The following is a 20339-nucleotide window of genomic DNA, read 5'->3' on the forward strand; positions in this document are numbered from 1 at the left end:
TTTGAGTCAGTTGATAAGAAAGCTGTAATTCACTCATTCATCTCAGAATCTGCTAAACAAGGCCTGTGTTTTGTGCATTAAATTTGGTAATTGTTAAGGAGGGCATTCATGTCACATATTGTGCTGTGAAATGAGTAAAAAGAGAGACAGAATCCATGTACATGTCTTAGGAACTGATAGAGGACTTTGTTTTGTGTGCACTTAAAGAAGGAGGAGTTCATGAGGTCAAGCCCACAGGTTTATGTCTCACAGATGAATATCACCAGGACTTCAAGGTCTAGCTGCTTATCATACACACTAGGCATCCAGCAAGTCATGTATTCATGCCTAAAAGTTAATGAACAAAGCTTTACAATTCAAGTATCTGTCCTTAGTGCTGATGTCCACAGCTGTGTATTCAAGTATTCACCTGTGAAATCTGAAGACAGTGTCCTGTAATTCAGATGGTTATCTGTGAAATTCACATTACTCTTTGATTTGTTTTCCTTGAAAGACTAAGCAAAGTTACTAAACTAGACACCACACCGTATTAGGTTCACATAACTAAGCAAAATTCCTAAACTAGACACCACACCGTATTATATCTGCCCTTTTAACCACCTGGCAATGGAGAAGTCAAAGTCCCATGTGTTTACCTGTGCAATTATTTATCAGAATTTCTCAGTTTGTGTGCTTACTGCTTAGAGTAGTAATCCAAGAACAGAGATGTTGGTTTTTCTGTGGTATGGGCTGCCAGGAACTTCTGCAGGGCTTCATAATCGATGATCTCAGTACTAATGAATATAGCTCACTCTTGGGACTGTGCTGTAAGAAAAGTTTGAAAGGAGTGATGCTGTGTAAATTGCCCTTCTTGGAGGTGTCCTCATAGAACAGCACTTGCATATTTAGATACAAAATATAAATGTAATATAGAGGAGATGGTGACTACAAATTGGTATTCTACAGACTTCAGGGATTTGTAAATCAAAACTCATTCCTTTCAGCATGTGCAGGTGTGGCCTTGTATCTGCAGCATGAGACTTGTCTTTCTTATCCCAGATAACTTCCCTAACATGCTGGATTCTGATCACCATACTTACTTCATGTATAAAAGGACAGGACTGTTCTTACTAATAATTGGCATTTTCATGATGAGATTGAGTTGAGATGATATGATATCACCCCATTACCTTTGAAAACAAACATCTGACCTATTTATTGTGTAAAATAAGTAAAGTTACTTCTTTACCAAAGTGAATGTTCTAACAGACTGAAACGGTGCTGTAAATGTGAATAACAGTGGTGTGTTTAGCAAAAGTCTGGTACTAATCTGTTCACATTTTTGCAAGAGCTCAGAAGCTGTGTAGAAAAAAATAATAAACCTGGATTCTGTTGTTTTCCCATTGCTTGCTGAGTGCTGTTTGATCATCCTCTAACACTGAATGCATTGTGTTTCTTTCTCTTTTTCTGGTGCTGCTGCAGCGTGAACTCTCTGTCAGGTAGGCATGCATGCAAAATATGTGCTCAGTCTGAAAAAAAGAGGCACTAAGAGTATATATCCCTTTACACAGTGGGATGTTGTTGAGCCAATAATATTGTAAAAGTGGTCCCAGCAAAGTAACACCTTTTTAGGAAGCATTATGGCATTTACATTAAGTCTTTCAGTGCACACAATATATCAGGTATACCCTTGCCTTTTTCTGCAAACAATATGTGGGCACTCCTGTTTCCAGTTACATCCATGTGGCATTCATAAAATGCAAAACTGTACTGCTAACAATAGAAAGCTTTAGTCTTTCCCTGTACGGGAACACAAGGGATTTGGAATTGCATAGTTGTAGGGGAGTTGATTGTTGTATTATAATGGCAGTATTTATATTTGTTGATAGAGCTAAGTTTAATTTTGCATGTTGTTTCATTGTTCTGAAGTAATGTAGCAGTTGAAGTTCTTGTTTGTACTGTCCTGTGGATTTTTACTTATCTTGCATGAATAGTTCATCAGTTTGTGGCATGCATCATGTTTTTAATGTAAAATAGGCAGTTTATTCTTCAAGGGCAGCAGGCATTGAATTTGTAGATGAAACACTGAAATGTAAAATGGTTTGCTAGCAGCAACCTCTGCATTAGTTACAGATCGTTTTAATGTGAAATTATTCATGACTTTTACTTCTGCAGAGATTGTGCATGTTGACTGATATTGGTGGATTGTAATGACAGAAGTTTGAGTGGCCTTTTATCATTGCAATGTTCTGAAATAGACAATTTTGTCATTATCGTTTCATTGCTTACTGGAAAAATGTTCAAAATTACAAATTTAAAATACTGTAACAGGTGGTACTTACTGTATTATACAAGGAATACAATTTAATACAATCAGGAAGGTAGATCAAAGAACACATACATGCAAGGGTCTTATGGTTTGAAAACAGCCCAAAGGTAAACTTTATCCACCAGAGATAACAGCTTTAATTTAAATCCAAATATCAGTAATCATTGTGGAAATAAAGCAGAAAATAGTATGCACACCGAGAGGTTTGAACAGTGTTTATGGTAACTGAGGAGAAACAGCTAAGTAATGGAGTAACTGGAATGACTGGGGGGAAGAGGGGGGCTAATCCACTACCCAGCCTAGGGCCCCACTTGACCATGATCCGGTTCTGTACTGATGTAACAAACAGGTAAGTAGGTTCGATGGAGGAGTCTAGGGAATGCTAAACAGGTTTAACAGCCCAGACTCTCTTACAATAAAAAATATGTAAAGCAGATGTGGGAAAAATAACTGGAGAGCTTGAGCATATAGTTCTTACCATCACTAGATGGATGGATGGATGGATGGATGGATGGATGGATGGTCAGAGTTAGGTTGTACTATCAGGAGAAAGAAGGGTTAATCATATTTGAAAATGTTATGTCTGACTCACTGGTGAAAGTCACTGGCAGTAGTCATGAGTTTGGCATGACCAAAAATTGGGGTCCAGTCCACTGTTATACATGTATTTAAGATAGTAATAGTTTGCTTAACAAATGTGTGTAGGTAAAACATTACTGATGTTGATAAGATGTTTGGATGCTGGGATTCACATCATCCTCCAAACACTTTTCTTCTAAAGTTTCTGTATTTGTGATACAGTTAAAAAGTGACTAATGCAGTAAGGGGAAAAAGCCTGTTCTTGAGAATCCCTTATTTACTGTCTTGTTTAGTATGCAGGTTAGAAAGTAGTTATATTATTCAGTTTTCTTAAGAAGAGTTTTGACCAGGACTAGTGCATCAGTCCACAAAAGCCACTTCAGGTATGCTGAAAAACCATACAAAGTACCAAATTCATAATCAGTTGTCAGCATACCCTAAGTAAGCAATCACAGCAATAGCAATAAAAAGATATTTAATAGTTAAGCGGTTTTGTCTTTCACAAAAAAAAAAATACACACTCCTTCAGAACCATAATGTTTTCTGTTCTGTTAACAAGCTGTTATAACATGACCTGCTTGGTCATGTAACTACTGAACAGACTTGGATAGCATGGTAGGTCAGTGGTTAAGATCTCTACCTCAAAGCATCAAGCTTTCAAGTTCACTGCTGGTTTCTGGACACGGACTGAAGTGTAGTTGGCATTTAATTCCTATACCTTCATATGTGTATGTTTTTTGGGGGAGGAGTCCTTGGTTTCCTTCTACTTTTCTATGTAATGTATTTCAATAACTGCATTTGTAAGTTACCATTAATACAATCTGTAATTATTTTGATTTTTCTTCTGTCATTCATAAATGTAGAATCAACCAAAGAAGCTTCTTTCTCTAACATCTGACTCGATCTCTGATTGAATGTGCTATGTTGAGGTTATCTGCTATGTGTGGTTTCTGTAGAGTAACATTCTCTGCAGTCTTGGAGATGTCTTGTACAAAGACTTTCTGAATATGTTTCTTTCCTGATTATAGTTCCATTCCAGGTTGCATCTTGTAGCAGCTTCTGTAGAGGCATAGTTGTTAAATAAATTTAAAGTGCTAATTTTACAGGATATTATGAAATCTCTGGATCTGAAGTAGTTTACTTCATTTGATCTTCAACCTGTGGGAATACGGATCTGTATCAGATCCGAGCCGGCAACTTCACAAGCATCTGCTCCGAGCTCCTCCTCCTACCCATAATATACCACCACCTCCTTCCTTCTCTCATATCTCGTTTGCCACAGCTATTACTTGCATCATGGTCTCTGAGCTCTGGTGTTGTGAGTAGTGATTTGAAGCTTCTAGTTTAAATTTAATAGCTTTTTGTGTGTGTGGGTTTAGTAGTGTAGGTTTTTCTCCCTTTTCCTCCCCCTCGCTGGCACGTCGCGTTAGAAAAGTTTCTTGTTAGTTAGTTAGAGTTTCCCTCCCCCCAGCTGTGTGTGTGTGTGTGTGTGTGTGTGTGTGTGTGTGTGTGTGTGTGTGTATCTTGATCGTGTGGTGGGTTGGTGTGAGGCCTTGTGTCTCATTTTTTTTGGGATGGCTGATCAGCCAAAACAATTATTTAGAAAGTGCACAGAATGTGGCCATAAACTGTCACCTGCCGACGGCCACACTCTGTGTGTCGTTTGCTTAGGTGTAGCCCATCTTTCTTCGGGCTGTAGTATTTGCGCGGGCTTTAATCTGCAAGCCCTAAAAGATTGTAGGGCAAAACTAATAATGAAAGGGTCTCCTTCCTGCTACGGAGGCGGCTGCCTCCACTACCTCTTTGGTCATGGCTGTGACCACTTCTTCAGCGCCCTCCCTCTCCCTCCCAGGCTTAAACTCACCCTCCTGCCTCTAGGCCTGTGGAAGGAGAGCATCATAAGGGCAGAGAGAGAGAGAGAGAGAGAGAGAGAGCATAAGGCAGATAGGAGGAAGGTCCCTGGATGGTTTGGCTCCGGCCGGGCCTCCTCCAAAAATTCAGGCTATTCATAGACTTGACTCCCCTCGGCTCCGATCACCCAATTTTTTACCAGTCATCCTCTAGGGTTTCAGCACACCAACCTGCCTGGTCAGAGTCTGTAGCATCATCACGGTCCACCCGCAGTTTATCCAAAGCTGACATGGATAAAATGATGTGGAGGTTTATTCGTCCACAGATACAGATGGAAGTCTTGCCAGCCCCCTCTCCCTCTGGAGGGGGGAGGTCACTTCCCTTCTTTATACCTCCTTCTCCTTCTCCAATCTGACCTCCGGTTTCGGAGTATCTGGATCCCTGAGAGGCTTCAGAATCAGGGGACCAGCTGTACCTGTTATCTCAACTCCGGCAGTTACCTGGAGTGCATTGGACCCGACTAGCTTGGATCCGAGTGGCTCTCAGAGCCATAGTCTGGGTGTCAGATCCAAGGGGGTGGAATTTTTCCCTTTGGCGCCGGCCTTGTCCTGTCACGGCCATCTCCTCGGCGCTCTGTCCCCTTTGGGCCCAGCTCTGATCCACTGATTGGATCTGGGGAAAGGGGCTCCCTTACTGGCATCCCAGGAAGCTTGCTCACCCACGGCGTTCGACGTAGTGGAAAGGGTTCTCTCCAATGGATCGAGACCCCTGATTATCTCTTTGGATTCTGCCCTGACTCCCTCTGCTTTGGGTGCGACTCCCGTCATTTTACCACAGGGACAGCCCGTGCTCAAGAAGCCCCAGACGGTTCCCCTTGAGGAACATCAGGTGGTTTGTGAGCCCACTCCGTAGACCCCCACCGGAGAGGTTCCTCGCAAGCATATGTGCAAGAGGAGGCACTTGAACTCCTTTCTGGGGTCCCTCACTGAGGACACCGATTTGGAGGAAAGGGAAAGTTCCCCCAGATCACCTCCCGAGGATGTCTCCTTTGGAGGCATCATGGAACTATTGTGCCAGTGGGGAGGTTGGTCTACCCCAAAACCTTCCTCGGATGAGTCAGTGTTCCTGGAGGCCTTCGGCATGGGCCCGTCTACTTTCTGGGTGCCCCCCCCACAGATCCCTTAGTGGACTTGGTCACCTCATGGGCTTGGAAGGAGACGGACACCATGGCGCCAATTCTAAAGCAGCCGGATAAAATTTTAAGCCCCCCTGCGGACAAACTTGCCTGGAATAAAGGGTCCCCACTAGATGCTATGGTGGTAGCAGCCACCACTAAGAAGGAACTAGCTCAGGGGAGTTCCTCGGTCCATCCCCATGACCGAGAGCCTAGGACGATGGATCACCTAAGGATGTGGCTGTATGCGTTAGCAACCTTTTCTATGAGGGCGCTGAACTACCTGGCCCATGTTACATGACTACAGTGTGACCTGGTTAAGGAACTAGCTGAGTCCGCCCCTACAGTCCATGTCCCTGAAGGACAGGCGTACGTTTTCCATGAGGATGGCCACCTTGAAAGCGGTCTCTAATATGTCCATGTGCCTCCTCTCGCATGCTACCGAGGGAGTGACTAGGGTGGCTGGGTCAGGCATTGCCATGAGGCTTCATACCTGGCTCAGATTGTGTCAGTTCACAGAACCCTTCAAGGTGTCTTTTGCGAATTCCCCTTATGACAGCTCTTCCCTATTTGGAAAGACCGTCCGTGACACTTTGGTCCAGAGTGAGAAGGCTGGGAAGACACTGTTTGCTGTCAGGATCCGCTTCTCGAACCCTCAAAGATCCTTTTCTCGGAATCAGTGAGGGCAAAAGAAGATGTGGTTCTGGAAGTCTCAGTATTCCTGGGACACTCAGGGCTCTCCTTCCCCTAGAGGCAGAGGGGGACCAGACAGACGCCGGCCCAAAGGCAGAGGGGGTCCGAGGAATTTTGGGTCTCGAGAACCTTTCTCGGACATGCCCGTGCAGCAGCCCTGAAGGGTTGCCCAACTGCTCTGCTCTGGAGGCAGTAAGGGGTCGCCTGTCATTGCACGTGACAGCAAGGGAGTCCGTGTCATCAGACCGTTGGGTGCTTCAGATAATATCCAGAGGTTATTCAATCCTGTTTGTGGTTCCTCCCACTCCACCCAAACACCTTTAAGATGTATCACCCATGCAAAGGGAGGCAGCAGCACTAGAGGTAATCAAGCTGCTAAAGAAGCGAGCCATTGAACCTGTCCCCTGAGATCAGTTTGAACCGGGCATCTATTCCAGGTTCTTTTTGGTGCCAAAAAAGACAGGGGGACTTAAGGCCCATGCGGGACCTGTCAACCTTGAACCTGTCAGTTGCCGAAGAGAAGTTCTGGATAGTCACATTACAGTCCAGCCTGCCTTACCTGCAAGAGAGTGACTGGATGTGCTTGATAGACCTCCAGGATGCTTACTATCACATAAAGATGCAAAGAAGCTCCAGGAGATTCCTCCGCTTCTGGCTAGGAGCCAATCATTACAGTTTCAAGCCCTACCCTTTGGTCTCACCACAGCACCCAGGGTGTTCACCAAGGTAATGGTTGTGGTAGCGGCTCACCTGAGGCTTCAAGGAATCCAGGTCTACGCTTACCTGGACGATTGGCTCCTTGCTCCCACCAAGCATCTACTTTGCCAGACCAGAGAGTATTTCCTACCTCTTGCACACCATCTAGGAGTTACAGTCAACATAGCCAAATCTCTCCTAAACCCTGTCCAGGTTTTAGAATACATAAGAGCATGGATAGACACTTTGCAGACAAAAGTCTTCCTGACCTCAGAGAGAATTCGAAGCTTACGGATGCATGTCGCCTTCATCTGTCAGTCCCATCTCCCTTCAGCAGAGTTGGTTTTACAGGCCCTAGGTTCTATGACAGAAATGATCATGCTTCTACCGTGTGCTTGTTTACATATGTGAGTACTACAGTGGACTCTAGCGATGCAATGGTCTATGTTGGATCTTCCACTGATACATCCGATACACATAAGCAAAGTCTGCAGGTCATCCCTCCTCTGGTGGATGCATTCTTCGGAAATACTTGAAGGACGACCTTTTGTCACAGCTCCTGCACAAGTCACAGTGACCACGGATGCCTCCCAGCTAGGGTGTGGGGGCACTGCTCGGGAAGGGCAGTTCAAGGCATGTGGTCCCCAATCGAGACAAGTTTGCATATCATTGTTCTAGAGAAGAGGGTGGTCCTTTAAGCGTTGAAGGCCCTTTATGCCTTTCTCCCCATATGAACTATTGCAATTCAGTCAGACAGCATGTCAGTGGTCTGGTACATCAACAAACAGGGAGGAATCAGATCCTACCACCTCTGTCATGAGGCCATGAGAGTTTGGGAATGGGCAATCTCCACCAGTCGTTTTCTGGTAGCAACACACATTCCAGGATGGCCCAACATACTGGCGGACAAACTAAGCTGGACTATTCTGATGCTTTACGAGTGGTCTCTGAATCCTTCAGTAGCGGAGCAGATCTTTGTAGTTTGGGGTCGGCCTTGCTGTGATCTCTTCGCATCTGCTTCCAACGTGATGTGCAGCAAGATCTTTGCTCTGAGCTCCCCGCCGGGGGAATCCCCCAGAGACACTCTAGTCCATGCTTGGCCTTCGGTCTTCTTTATGCTTACCCTTTTTTACCTCTTATCCCAAAGTTCCTCCAGAAGGCATGTCGACTGGGGAGCAAAGTGATCCTTGTTGCACTATTTTGGCCTTGCCAGGTATGGTTTCCCTTTCTTTGGTCTCATCTTCTAACTCCTCCTTGAATCTTGGATCCCCTTCTGGATCTCATCTCTCACCCCTTGATGGTCCCTCATCCGAACCCGGACAGTCTGATGCTCACGGCTTGGCTGCTCCAGTTCCCTTAATTGATAAGACTCCTGGTTTGTCTTCTTCGGTCAAGACTATTCTGGTGGCAGCCCATAAATCGTCCACCAGGAAGATTTACTGTAGCAAATGGAAGCGCTTTTCCATTTGGGGCTTCTCAAAGGGATTTAGATGCTTTCACGGCTCCAATTTCCAGATATCTTTGATTTTTCTGAAAACATTTTTCAACAAGGGGCTAGCTCGTCTACAGTGAAAGTTCATCTAGCTGGCATTTCTAATTTCCACATTAATGAGAACATGGCTTCTTTGGCTTCTTCCAGATTGTGCAAAGCTTTTATCAAAGGTACATTTCTCTTACATCCTCTGGTCAAAGATCCTACCTCCCCCCGTGGGACCTTACTATGGTATTGAAAGCTCTGGTTGCCCCCCTTTTGAACCTGTGGCAACTGCAGACCTTAAATTTCTATCTTGGAAGGCAGCCTTCCTAGTGGCCATCACCTCGGCTAGGAGGGTCTCAGAACTTCAGGCATTGTCTGTCAAGGTTCCATATATGGTTTTCCATAAGGACAGGGTTTCTCTTTGTACCAATCCCTCCTTTCTTCCAAAAGTGGCATCTCAGATCAATATCAATCAGACTATCAATTTACCTGTTTTCTTTCCAAATTTCAAAAATAAAGCTGAATACAAGTTGCATTTGTTAGATGTTCATAGACAACTATGTTTATATTTACACAGAACCAAACCCTTTTGCAAATCTGACCAGTTGTTTGTGTCCTTCTCTAAACCTTTTCTGGGTAAACCCATTTCCAAAGTGACCATTGCTAGATGGATTTCTCTCTGCATCCTTCAGATTTACAAGGACAAAGGCTTGTCTCCTCTGAGTCAGGTTAGAGCTCATTCCACAAGGTCCATGGCTACTTCTGCGGCCTTTTGGTCTAGGGTATGCTTAGGTGACATTTGTCCTGCAGCTACTTGGTCCTCATACCTTTATTTCTCACTATAAATTGGATTTGATATCTAGAGGGAAAGCATTTTTTGGCTCCTTGGTGCTCTGGAATATCCTTCCATGAGGGCCACCCAAGTGCATAAGTAGCTAGAGACTCTGTCCCACAGGTTGAAGATCAAATGAAGTAAACTACTTCAGATAAAGAAGTTATGTAGTCACCGTAACATTCCATCTGAGTAGTTCTACTTCACTTGTCTTTAACCATCCCTCCCTCCTTCCCCCTGGCCTTACCATCTTGGCATGTAGCAGAGCACGCTATAGTGGCTTTGGTCTGTGTTTTGGGTGGTGGCACAAGTTATGTGCGGTAAGTTATTTTGGATCAGGTTGTTTGGTTTAGGGTGCAGCAAATGAGATCTGAGGGAAGGAAGGTGGTGGTGGTGTATTATGGGTAGGGGGAGGAGCTCGGAGCAGATGCTTGTGAAGTTGCTGGCTCAGATCCGATAAGGATCCGTATTTCCACAGGTTGAAGACAAATGAAGTAGAACTACTCAGATGGCACGTTATGGTGAGTACATAACTTTTTTTATACTTTTTTGACTTCTGACCTTGTTATTTGCATTACAACATTGTAATGCATGGAGTGTCATGATTACAATCTAATATCAGTTAAAAGACATCACAATTTAGCACTACCCTGGTGCAAGACCTGTACTTAACGCTTAGAAGGGTGCTTAACAGTTGTTAAGCAACCACTACATGCTGTTAAGATCATATCTGTACTAGGCACTTAAAGCTAACAGTTCCCATCAATAAACAGTTCCGGTCAGTAATCAACAATGGTAGAGCAGCTTCATTTCAACCTGTGACTGCATAATGTCAACAGAATTACAGCCACTGAAATTAGAAAAAAAAAAAAAACAGCGTACACAGGAGATAAGTCTCCTACAGTCTGTCTGTTGACTGTGCTTTCCTGTAACTTTACTGGCTTTCAAAGCCGGCATAACAATTTGCATTTCTTTTTTCAGTAACTAGTAGTACATGGAGCAGGTAAATCTCCATGCAGTTCAAGGAATTAAGTTTGGATCTCCAGCTGTAACTAAATATTATGTGTTCTCTACATGGGTGCCAAGATTCACCGCTTTAACTTTGCTCTCAAGGTGAATTTATTCACATCTATGTCTTAAACTCATAATAATAGTCAGGTTATGATCAGAGAAGTGTTCATAATCCTCCACATCTTGTTAGGTCTACTTATTATTATCAGAGATGAGCGGTCTGAAGCTTGTATTCCCAGCCACATTATCCTGCCACCCTAGATAACAGCTGTGACAAATATAGCTAGCTAGCATTCTTTTAATGTATTTGTGCAGGGGCCATGCCCCCTGCACCTCCCTCTGTGTGGGATTGTTGAGTTTACACCCCTGCTCTTTTCATATATTACTTCTAAGGTGTCACCACCTTGGAGAAAAAGAAAATAACTTAATTCCCCTTTCTCCAAATTAGTGCAACCTCAGAGGTACTGTATTTAAAGACTCCACTTAGGGGTACAGAATCCTACTTCAGGGATATAGCCTGTTTGCATGAGTTAAATATATTGTGATGGTCTAATGGATAACAGTAAGACCTTTCTATACACTGAATGTGAGACAGTCGTCTTCTGTAATCCAATACAGACTCAGTTTTTTCTGCATCTGGCTTCAGTCATTTTGATGTTAGAATATAATCCATACATTAAAATGTGTAACTCTTTGGTTTATACTTACTTTTATTTTATTTTACATTTGTTGACTGGGCTGGTCCAACTGGATTTATGTCCATTTTCAGTGGAGGCCCAGGGAGAAAAGCTTCACAAGTTTAAAAAAAAAAAGTACTCAAAGACAATGATATATACAAAGACATTGGAACTTTACAAGGTTTAGGCACACATTGCATGTCTTGTGATATAACATTTGAGTAGTAAACAAAAAAAAAACAAACAACTAGAGCAGCTCTTAATGTTACCAATGCTAGTATGTATAAAGGACACTATTAATTAGAAAGTCACACCAAAAAATGTCAAAATGAAATGTTAGTGAATATTCATGGGAAGAAGTACATGGACACACTCATACTGTAAAATTACTCATGAGGTCCAAGAGTAGACTGGTAATAGTTAATAAAGTCAACAATATATACATAGGCACATGCCCTAAATAAGATAATGCGATAAGAAGCAAGGTATTATGGGAAGGGTTAGTTATTTAATCTGGGTTAGCACAGGGGCATAGCCAATGTGATTTAAGGTAGGGTTTAAGTTTGATTTTAAATAGGTTAGCTTGAGGATAGGGAGGTTAGGTGATTAGACTGTCCCAAGTTTTACCCACTGTATTAGAGAACAGAGTGTCACCAGCTGAGTAATTAGATTTAGTTATTTGTACTAGTAGTTTGTTAGATGAGCGTAGGGTTTTGAGATTATTATAGGGGGTGACTAGGGAAGTGAGTATCGGTGTGTTTTCTGGTTGATACAGGATCTTGCGGGCTATTATTTTCCTTGAATTTAAATTGCCTTTATCTGTTTAGCCACTGTGTTAGTCTCTTGTCATGTTGTTCTAACCCTACATTAACAATCTTCTAACTACCAGTTACCTATTCAGTAGCTATTTGGTATACCTCCAGTGCTGATGAAATACCAAACAGAAGTTTTAAGAAACCTGTACCTTCCTAATGGCATAAGTACACAGTTTGGGACTTTCCTTAACTGACTTCTACCTGCTGAGATCAGTGGTTTGATTCTAGTACTGAGAACATTTTAATTTATTAAAATTATTTCTTCAAATGCAAGCAAGGAATGATACTGATTTTTAATTAATTTATTCCGATTTTGTGGATCAGTATGAATTTGAATCTTGTCTGTCTTCACTTCACTAATCATACTGTTCACCCAATCATTTGGCTTGATTGCTGCTTGAGTAGTACTAAGGTTTCCATTTACTTTAATCCCTACTGTGTTTTACTCAGTAAAAACTTCAAGAAAAACCCAGCTAAGCTAGAGTTTTCACTTTAATGGAGACCCATGGGATATAAGCAAAGGACTCCTTAAAGATATCAAGTGTTTCAGCTGCACTGCTTCTGAATGCCCATGACTTTAAGTCCTTATTTATTATTTATGTATTTATTGTGGATGAAGAAAACTGCAACAGTGAAGAGGAGAAATCTGCTGTTATGGTAAGAGATTTGATGTGAGGGGAAAGTTGATTCAAGGAGTGACTCAAACCTTCAAACCTTCCTTTTTTAAAGCAAATAAAACTTTTCCTTACATTTCACTTCCCTTTTTCAAAAAGCAGTTGAAGCAGCAAAGTGCCGTATTAATAGATTTTACAAAGCAATGGCAAGTTGAACTACAAAAGAAAGGGAAAAGGAAAGCCTCTTGATGTAAAAAACAGTCCAAAAAGTAAGAATGACTATTTGCCTCTTTAGGCCCCATCACCGCCTTGGCCAGCTCTCCCTCTCTGAGTCTACACCTTCCTTTTTTGCCATCAGAGTGTTTATCAAATGGGGTTCTGAAAATCATTTAGCTGGGGTGTAATTGGCATTGGGAATCCCTGTTTCCTGCTGCTGTGGTAAAATGTTATCAAAATGAGTCATAGAATTGGTGCTTGCCTGCCTGCCATATGAGCAAATGGTATTATTCAAGGCTTTTTTTCTGATCCAAAAGAAAGAGGAGACCTGCACGTCTGTGCTAGAGTTTTCATTTCTCAGTGGTTTTGTCAAGTGCCCAAAGTTCAAAATGTTATCCTTTCAGATTGTGTTACATCTTTTTAAAGCTAGACTTAAAAGCAGACTACCTTTATAGGTTCATAGGTTGCTACTAGGCTATCGGCCCTCGAGCCTATACAAGCCTAACCATAACAATTCCCTGGCTATTTCTTACCACACTGTTTACTTCCCTGGATCCCTCTCTAGCAGGGCGACTGACGTGATCCCCGGGGTGAATTTCCTTTCTCCCATCCAATCATCAGAGTTCATTTGAAGAGGGCCAAAGAGGCACTCTGCTTGACATGTGTGAGCAATCTATTCCAGAGTCTGGGGAGTCTCTGGGTCAGGAACCTATCCCTCCAGCATGTTTTGTTTATTGTGATGACAAGGTGCATGTGAATCTGAGGGATTGGGATTTCTTTAAGTGTAGCATGTCCAACAGCTCTGGGTTTGACATGGCATTGTATGTTAAGCAGAGATCGCCTCGGAGTAGACGATATGTGACAGAGCATAGCTGGAGATTTTTAAGGTGGTCAGCATAGGGCATCTGCTTTAGGCCTGTGATTCTTTTAGTGAGGTATTTCTGCAGCCTTTCCAGTTGTTGCAGATGTCTTGAGAGGTACATACCAAATGGGGCGTTGTATTCTATAATGGGTCTAATGAGGGATAAGTACAGTGGGACAATGACCTCCTTTTTTCTGGATGAAAAGCCCTTAGTGATGAGGTGTGCCACATAGAAGGATTTCCTGACTGTTGTGGCGATGTGGTTATTGAAGGTGAGACCACTGTCCACCTGTGTCCCTAAGTCCCTTATCACACTTTCGGTGTTTAGTGTACTGCCACCTATGTGTTAATTCACGGGTACATGTTTTTTCCCAAAGGGGATAACTATACATTTCTTGACATTGAGCTTGAGCCCATGGCTCTGGTACCAAGCAACGTTTCTATTAGTAAACATTTAAGACGTTTCTTAAGATTTTTTGTGTCTGGCGTACATTAATCAATTCACTGCCTTACCCTTTGGATTATCTACTACTCCAAGGGTATTTACAGAGTGTCTGGCTCCAGTAATTGCTTATGGAAGATTTGAAGGTATTCATTTTTTCACTATTTGGATGTTTGTCTTACATTTGCAGACTTTTTTTTCCATTTATCAAGTCCTTAGTTACTGGTCAGAATCTTCAACTCACTCTTGGTTGTCAAGTGAACTTAAAGAAATCGTCTCTCATCCCTTCTCATAGAAAAGTTTTTCTGAGATGTCTGTTAGATTCCACCCTGGAAAGAACTTTTTTTTCTTCCAGGCAATGTACAGATGTTCCAACAGTTCTTCCTGAGTTTTTCCAATCAAAACCAAGTATCTGCCAGGCAATTTTTCAGGATTCTGTGCACATGGCTTCTATGATTCTTATGAGTCCCTTGGCAAGACTTCACATGGGAAAAATTTATTGGAACCTCAAGTCATTCTGGACTCTGAAACTGCGCTCCTTAGCTTTTCAGATCCCATTTCTGAGGTTTGTAAGGAGGGGAGGTTCTATGTTGAGTTGACCAGTTCTCTCTGAATCCAAGTCTCCCATTCTCCCTTCTGCTTCCTCTTCAGTCTGTCACATCAGATGCTTCAGACCCAGTGTGGGCTGCTGTTTCCAAAAAGCTGAAAGTGCAAGGTCTGTAGAAAAAATGGGACAGAGAAAAGTGTATAAATGCCAAAGAGAGGATGGCACATATAATTGCCTTGAAAGCCCTAAATCAGCTCTGTTCTCCAAGACCTCAGCAACATCTTGCACATCAACAGATGAGGGGTAGCAGACCTTACCCTCTGGTTAGAGTGTGAGGTAGCAACACGGTAGGGTATATTTTGGCATACCTGGCTGTGTCTTAACATCAAAAAGTAGAATCCAAGGTAGTGGTCTTAATTCTAAATTTAAAGATTTCAGTCATTTTGAAGTTCTTGTTTCCTTCCAGGTTTACAGAGGAAGATAAGCAAGTTATTACAATGATTTGCAAATCTTTTATTTGAAATGTCAAATGTAATTTTTTTTTTCGCAGTCATGGATTGGGGTCTTTCCCCTGAATTGGCTGGTTTGAGATTACCTAGGCTGTTTGGGTCATGCTCTGCAGCTGAACACCTTCTTTGCCAATGTGTACTGTTATCATTTAACCAGCAGATTAATGGAGGAGTCTTCTAGTGTAGCTCCCCCATGGGACCTGAATATTTTACATAAGTAGTTTCAAAGGAAGACTGTGCTCTGTCTTTTGACTTTATTTCCTGGACTGCAGTTTGCAAGAGTGTCTGTCAGTCACTACTAGAGTTTGAATTACAGCTGTAAATGTCTAACGCTAAGTACCCCATTGGGGATCCTTTTTTCTTGCACTAACCGATGTTCGAAAAAGTTAACAATTGTATCACTTGGGGAAAGGAAATTTATTTTATTTATTTATTTATTTTACATTTGTTATTTATTTTACATTTGTTAACTGGGCTAGTCCAACTGGATACATGTCCATTTTCAGTGGAGGCCCGGGGAGAAAAGCTCCTCTACAGTACTACTATAGTAAGACTAAAACAAAAACTTTATCAGAATATATCAACATATACCAATAATATCTAATAACATATACTTTAAACCTTCTGTTAGAATTAAGAACATTTGAGTACAAATATGAGGTACAGCAAGGAGTCTCTCTATTACTTAGAAAAGTGTACAATATGACAGTACAGATAAAGTACCTAGTTAGTCTAATACATCTTTAAAAGAAGATGGAAAGTAGAGATTTAGTTCCTTTATTAGAAGTGAGGTAATAGAAACAGCTTTGTAGAGAGTTATGTAGAGAGTTAGATATACGAGATAAAGAGAGAGTGGAAAAAATCTCATAGCAGGGAGGTATGAAAGGTTAGTCTGGAGTTGTGCAAGAGCAAAGCCAGTGGTTGGAAAAGAAATGTTTAAGTTTAGTTTTAAATATTGGGATTGATGTTTGAGTGGTGAGGTCTAGAGGTAGTTGATTCCATAGTTTCCCAACTGAGTTTGAGAATGTGGAGTCACCTGCTGAGTTCTTAGAAAGAGAAGTATGAATCAGTATTTTGTTGGAGGAGCGCAAGTTCTTCAGATTGCTATAGGGTTTTATGAGGGTGGAGAGCATTGGGGTATTGTCTGGGTGGTAAAGAGCTTTATGGGCAATTGTAAGTTGGTTAAAATGTATAAGGTTAGGTAATTCTAGCCATCCTAGTTTTTTAAGGTTAGAACAATGGTGAGTCCTATATGGAGATGCTGTAGCAAATCTGGCAATATTATTATAAGACGTAGTTAGTTTGGTAAGATTATATTTAGAAAGGTTTGTATAGATTGGGAGGCATATAAAGGGAAGAGATTAAGTGGGTTCTAGCTATAGTGGTTCTGGCTTCAGGAGTGAAAGATTTAATTCTGTACAGAGACCTAGTTTTCTGTTAGTTGATTTTATTGTAGAGTCAATGTGTGTGTCAAATTTGAGTTGGTTGTCAAATTGTAATGCCTAGTAGTTTGGTGTTATTGTCTGGGGAGATAAGGATGCCATTGTTGGCTGTGAGAGAGAAATTAATGGGGAGACAAGATGGTGGGTGTAAAAATCAGGAGTTTGGTTTCTTTGGGTTAAGGAGGTGACAGTCGTTGGAGAACCATTTCTCTATGGTAGTGAAGGTATTTTGTGTAAGGGAATAAAGTTCTGACTGTGTTGGGGCTGAGCAGATAATGGTTGTATCATCAGCATATTGAATGCAAGTTGATAGAGGAGTAGCTAGGTAAGATCATTTATAAGATGGAAAATAGTAGAGGGCCTAAGATAGAGCCCTGAGGAACTCTATAGAGGTGGGAAGGAGATCAGAGAGATGGTTATGCCAGAGTACTGCCTGTTTGCGGTTATTCAGATAGGATGTGAACCCATTTAAGGCTGTATTGTCAAAAGAGAGGGACTTTAGACGATGGAGGAGAAGTTTGTGGTTGACCATATCAAAGGCTTTGGATAGGTCAACGAAGAAGGCTGCAGAGGGTATGTTATTATTGCGGTTATTATTTATTGAGTCGATAAAGGAAAGTAAGGCTGTAGTAGTGCTGTGGAAAGGGCGAAAACCATGTTGGCACTTAGCTAGGAGGTTATTATTTAGCAGGTGATTTAGTACCTGTTTGTGGATGCATTTCTCCATTATTTTTGCAAGTGGTGATAATAATGCTATTGGTCGAAAGTTAGAATACTCAGTAGAGTCACCACCTTTGAATAGTGGGATAATATAAGAGATTTTCCATAATGATGGAATTGTGCTTTCTTTTATGGTCCTGTTAATCAATATGGAGATGGGGTAAGCTATGGCTTTTGCACCAATTTTAAGAATTCTGCTGGTAACTTGTCGGCTGAGGGAGTTGTAGGTTTTAATTTTTGAAGTAAGGATGATATGTGGTGGGTATGGGTTTGAGGTGGAATGGAAGTGGGACCTTGGTTTAGCAGTTTGGAGGTATCAGGGCTTTGTTGGTTGCTAGCTTTAGAATGGCAGAGGTAAAGAAAGTAATAAAGGCATTAGCCGTTTGTAATGAGCAGTCGGGTTTTGAATCAATAGGATTTGGTGTGGCAACTTTTCCTAGTGATAGCAGTGTATTAATGGCGGTCCAAATTTATGTGGTTGGTGTAGGGATGTTTATTTGTATCTGAGTATAAAAGTTCTTCTTATCTTGTAGAATGGCTTTTTGTTAAATTTCTTTGTTCTCTGAAAATAAAGGCGATCAGTTGTATTTTTAGAGGTGCATTTATCCAGGCTTTGTTTCTACTAAGGATTAGGTTCCTGGTGGCATTAGAAAGCCATTGGGCTGTTTGAATTTAGTTCTTATAGAGCATTGGAGCGTGATGTTCTAGGATTGTCAGAAAAGTATGATTGAAGTAGTTAACGCTTAGTCTATAGGGAGAGATTTAAGAGATGACCAATTAACTTGCATAAGTTCATTTTGAAACAGAATGGGATCTAGGAATTTTTGCTACAGGATGTTATGACTTGTGTGGGGATGGTTAAACTTGTTTATGCCTGATGATATATGTTAGAGAGTGGTCGCTGAAGTCATCTGGGAGAGTCCCTGTTGTATACTTTAGCTGGGGACTGTTTATAAGTATCCAGTCAAGTATACTTTCTTTGTTATTTGTTTGTTTGTTCTTGTTGGGGAGTTAATGGTTTTGAGTAAAGCCATATAGGTTAATAAGAGTGGGTGGATTGGTGTATTGACATAGAATTCCAGTCAATATTAAAATCTCCTAAAAAGAATAGTTTCTTGAGGAGATTTAGTGAAAGCCAATTTAATAGGTCTTCTAAAATAGTGGGATTTTTTCCTGGGGGAAGATAGGTGCAGATAATGTTAACTGTTTTGTGAGGGTTGAGCTGAAGTTTGGAAATAATTATTTCTACATTATTATCAGATGGAAGAGTATGGTTTTCTCTGCTTATTTGCAGTCCGGTTTTATACAGAATTGCTACCCCACCACCTTTTTTGTTTAAGCGGTCTTGCCTGAGTATGTTATAGCCAGGGGGGGTGATTTCATTATCTTTAATTGTAGGTTTGAGCCAAGTTTCGGTTAGGCAGAGTATATCAAACTGTTGGACTTCTAGGGCATGGATATGTGGTATTTTGTTACAGATGCTACGTATATTTAATTGAGCAATTGAGAGTGATTTGGGGGGTTTGGTAGATGGTGTTGGTCTTGTAAATAGTTGGTGGCTTTTAGAGAATGGTAGGGGTGAGTTGGGGCCAGGGTTGGGGTGGATATCACCATGTATTAATAGGCAGATTAATATAGGGTTGTAAGATTGAGAAATTTTGTGGTAGTAGTAAAAATGTTTTTAAGGCTATAGTAGGATATTTGATGTGAAAGTCGGTGATATTTAGCTTGGGTAGGAAGTTTGTGGATGGTGTTGAGATAGGTAATTGTTAGAGCTAGGGGGGATATTTGGGTTACTTTGTGTGGAATTGTTAGAGTATAAGGAAGGGCTTGTTCATAAGAGGTGGAGAAATAAGTAGAGATGATGATGGTTAGGAAGGATATAAGTAGCAAGGTTGGCATTGGTTAGACATGTTTAGAGAATGTATAACTGAAATAGAGTGGGAAGATAGTGTGAAGAGTGGGAAGGAGAAGATAAGTGGAGAAGGGAGGGGCTGGTTTTAGAAGGTAGGGTAGGCAGGTAGGTGAAGTGGGGAGGGGCTAGGTCTAGAAGGGGTGGGGATAGATTAAGAGGGGTGTGTCTATGAGGGTATAAAAGGTAGAGGTGCTAGGGGTGGGATTTGGGGGCAGGGAGGGAGTGAGCCACTAGAGCCGAGTGAGTGGCTAACTGAAGGAGAGATAGGAAAGTAGACAATCAGTAAAGGAAGGTGAGTTTGGAAGAAAGTTGTGAGATTGAAGGAATACAGACTAGGTACACTAGAGAAAGACAGTAGATTGGAGGAAGGCAGTATAAGAGTGTAAGCAGTAAAGAATGGAGAAGGAGCAGGTCCAAGTATAGAAGTAACAAAAGGCAAGTATGGGGATAAGAACATAACAATATGAAGGGAGATAGGCAGTAGGTCAGGTAGGATAAGGCAGATGGTGAGTGTGGAAATAGTAAAGGAGAAGCAGAGGTAGAGAAACAAAGCTAAGAAAAAGCAGAAGAGGAGAGTGCCACCTAGCAGATAGCACAGGTGCAGTGGGGAGAGTGGAAACTACTGAAGGTAAATAGAAAGGTACAAAGGACTGAGAACAGTGAGCAGGGAAAAGGAGTTGGGGCAAAGGGTGAGTGGAGACAGAATGTAAGCTACTGGCTGCTAGCAACACAGGCTCAGGCAAACTAAAGATTGCAGTGGGAGTATCAGACAGGAAGCCTTTCACAGCAAAGGGACAATGCCCTACTTTATTTTTCTTGATAAAGGTACAAGGTAAGACCAGCTCTTTCAGTCACAGGAGGAAAGGATAGGTTCTTGACACACCAAAAGAATTTGGCGGGGGCAGGAGTCTGTAGAGTAGAGCTAGGTCCTTGGGGTGAAAGGGAGGCAAGAGAAAGGT

The 20339-nt window shown here is 41.8% G+C and overlaps 1 protein-coding gene across 2 annotated transcripts in view; it reads left to right on the forward strand.

Moving 5' to 3' along the window:
• The window catches only part of UCKL1 (uridine-cytidine kinase 1 like 1), a 1578412-nt gene that overhangs the window by 777255 nt on the left and 780818 nt on the right, over nt 1-20339 (forward strand). The gene's annotated exons all lie outside the window — the stretch shown is intronic.

This window comes from Protopterus annectens, chromosome 12.part0 (genome assembly GCF_019279795.1).
Source record: "Protopterus annectens isolate FY-2018-M chromosome 12.part0, PAN1.0, whole genome shotgun sequence".
Classification (NCBI taxonomy): Eukaryota; Metazoa; Chordata; order Ceratodontiformes; family Protopteridae; genus Protopterus; species Protopterus annectens.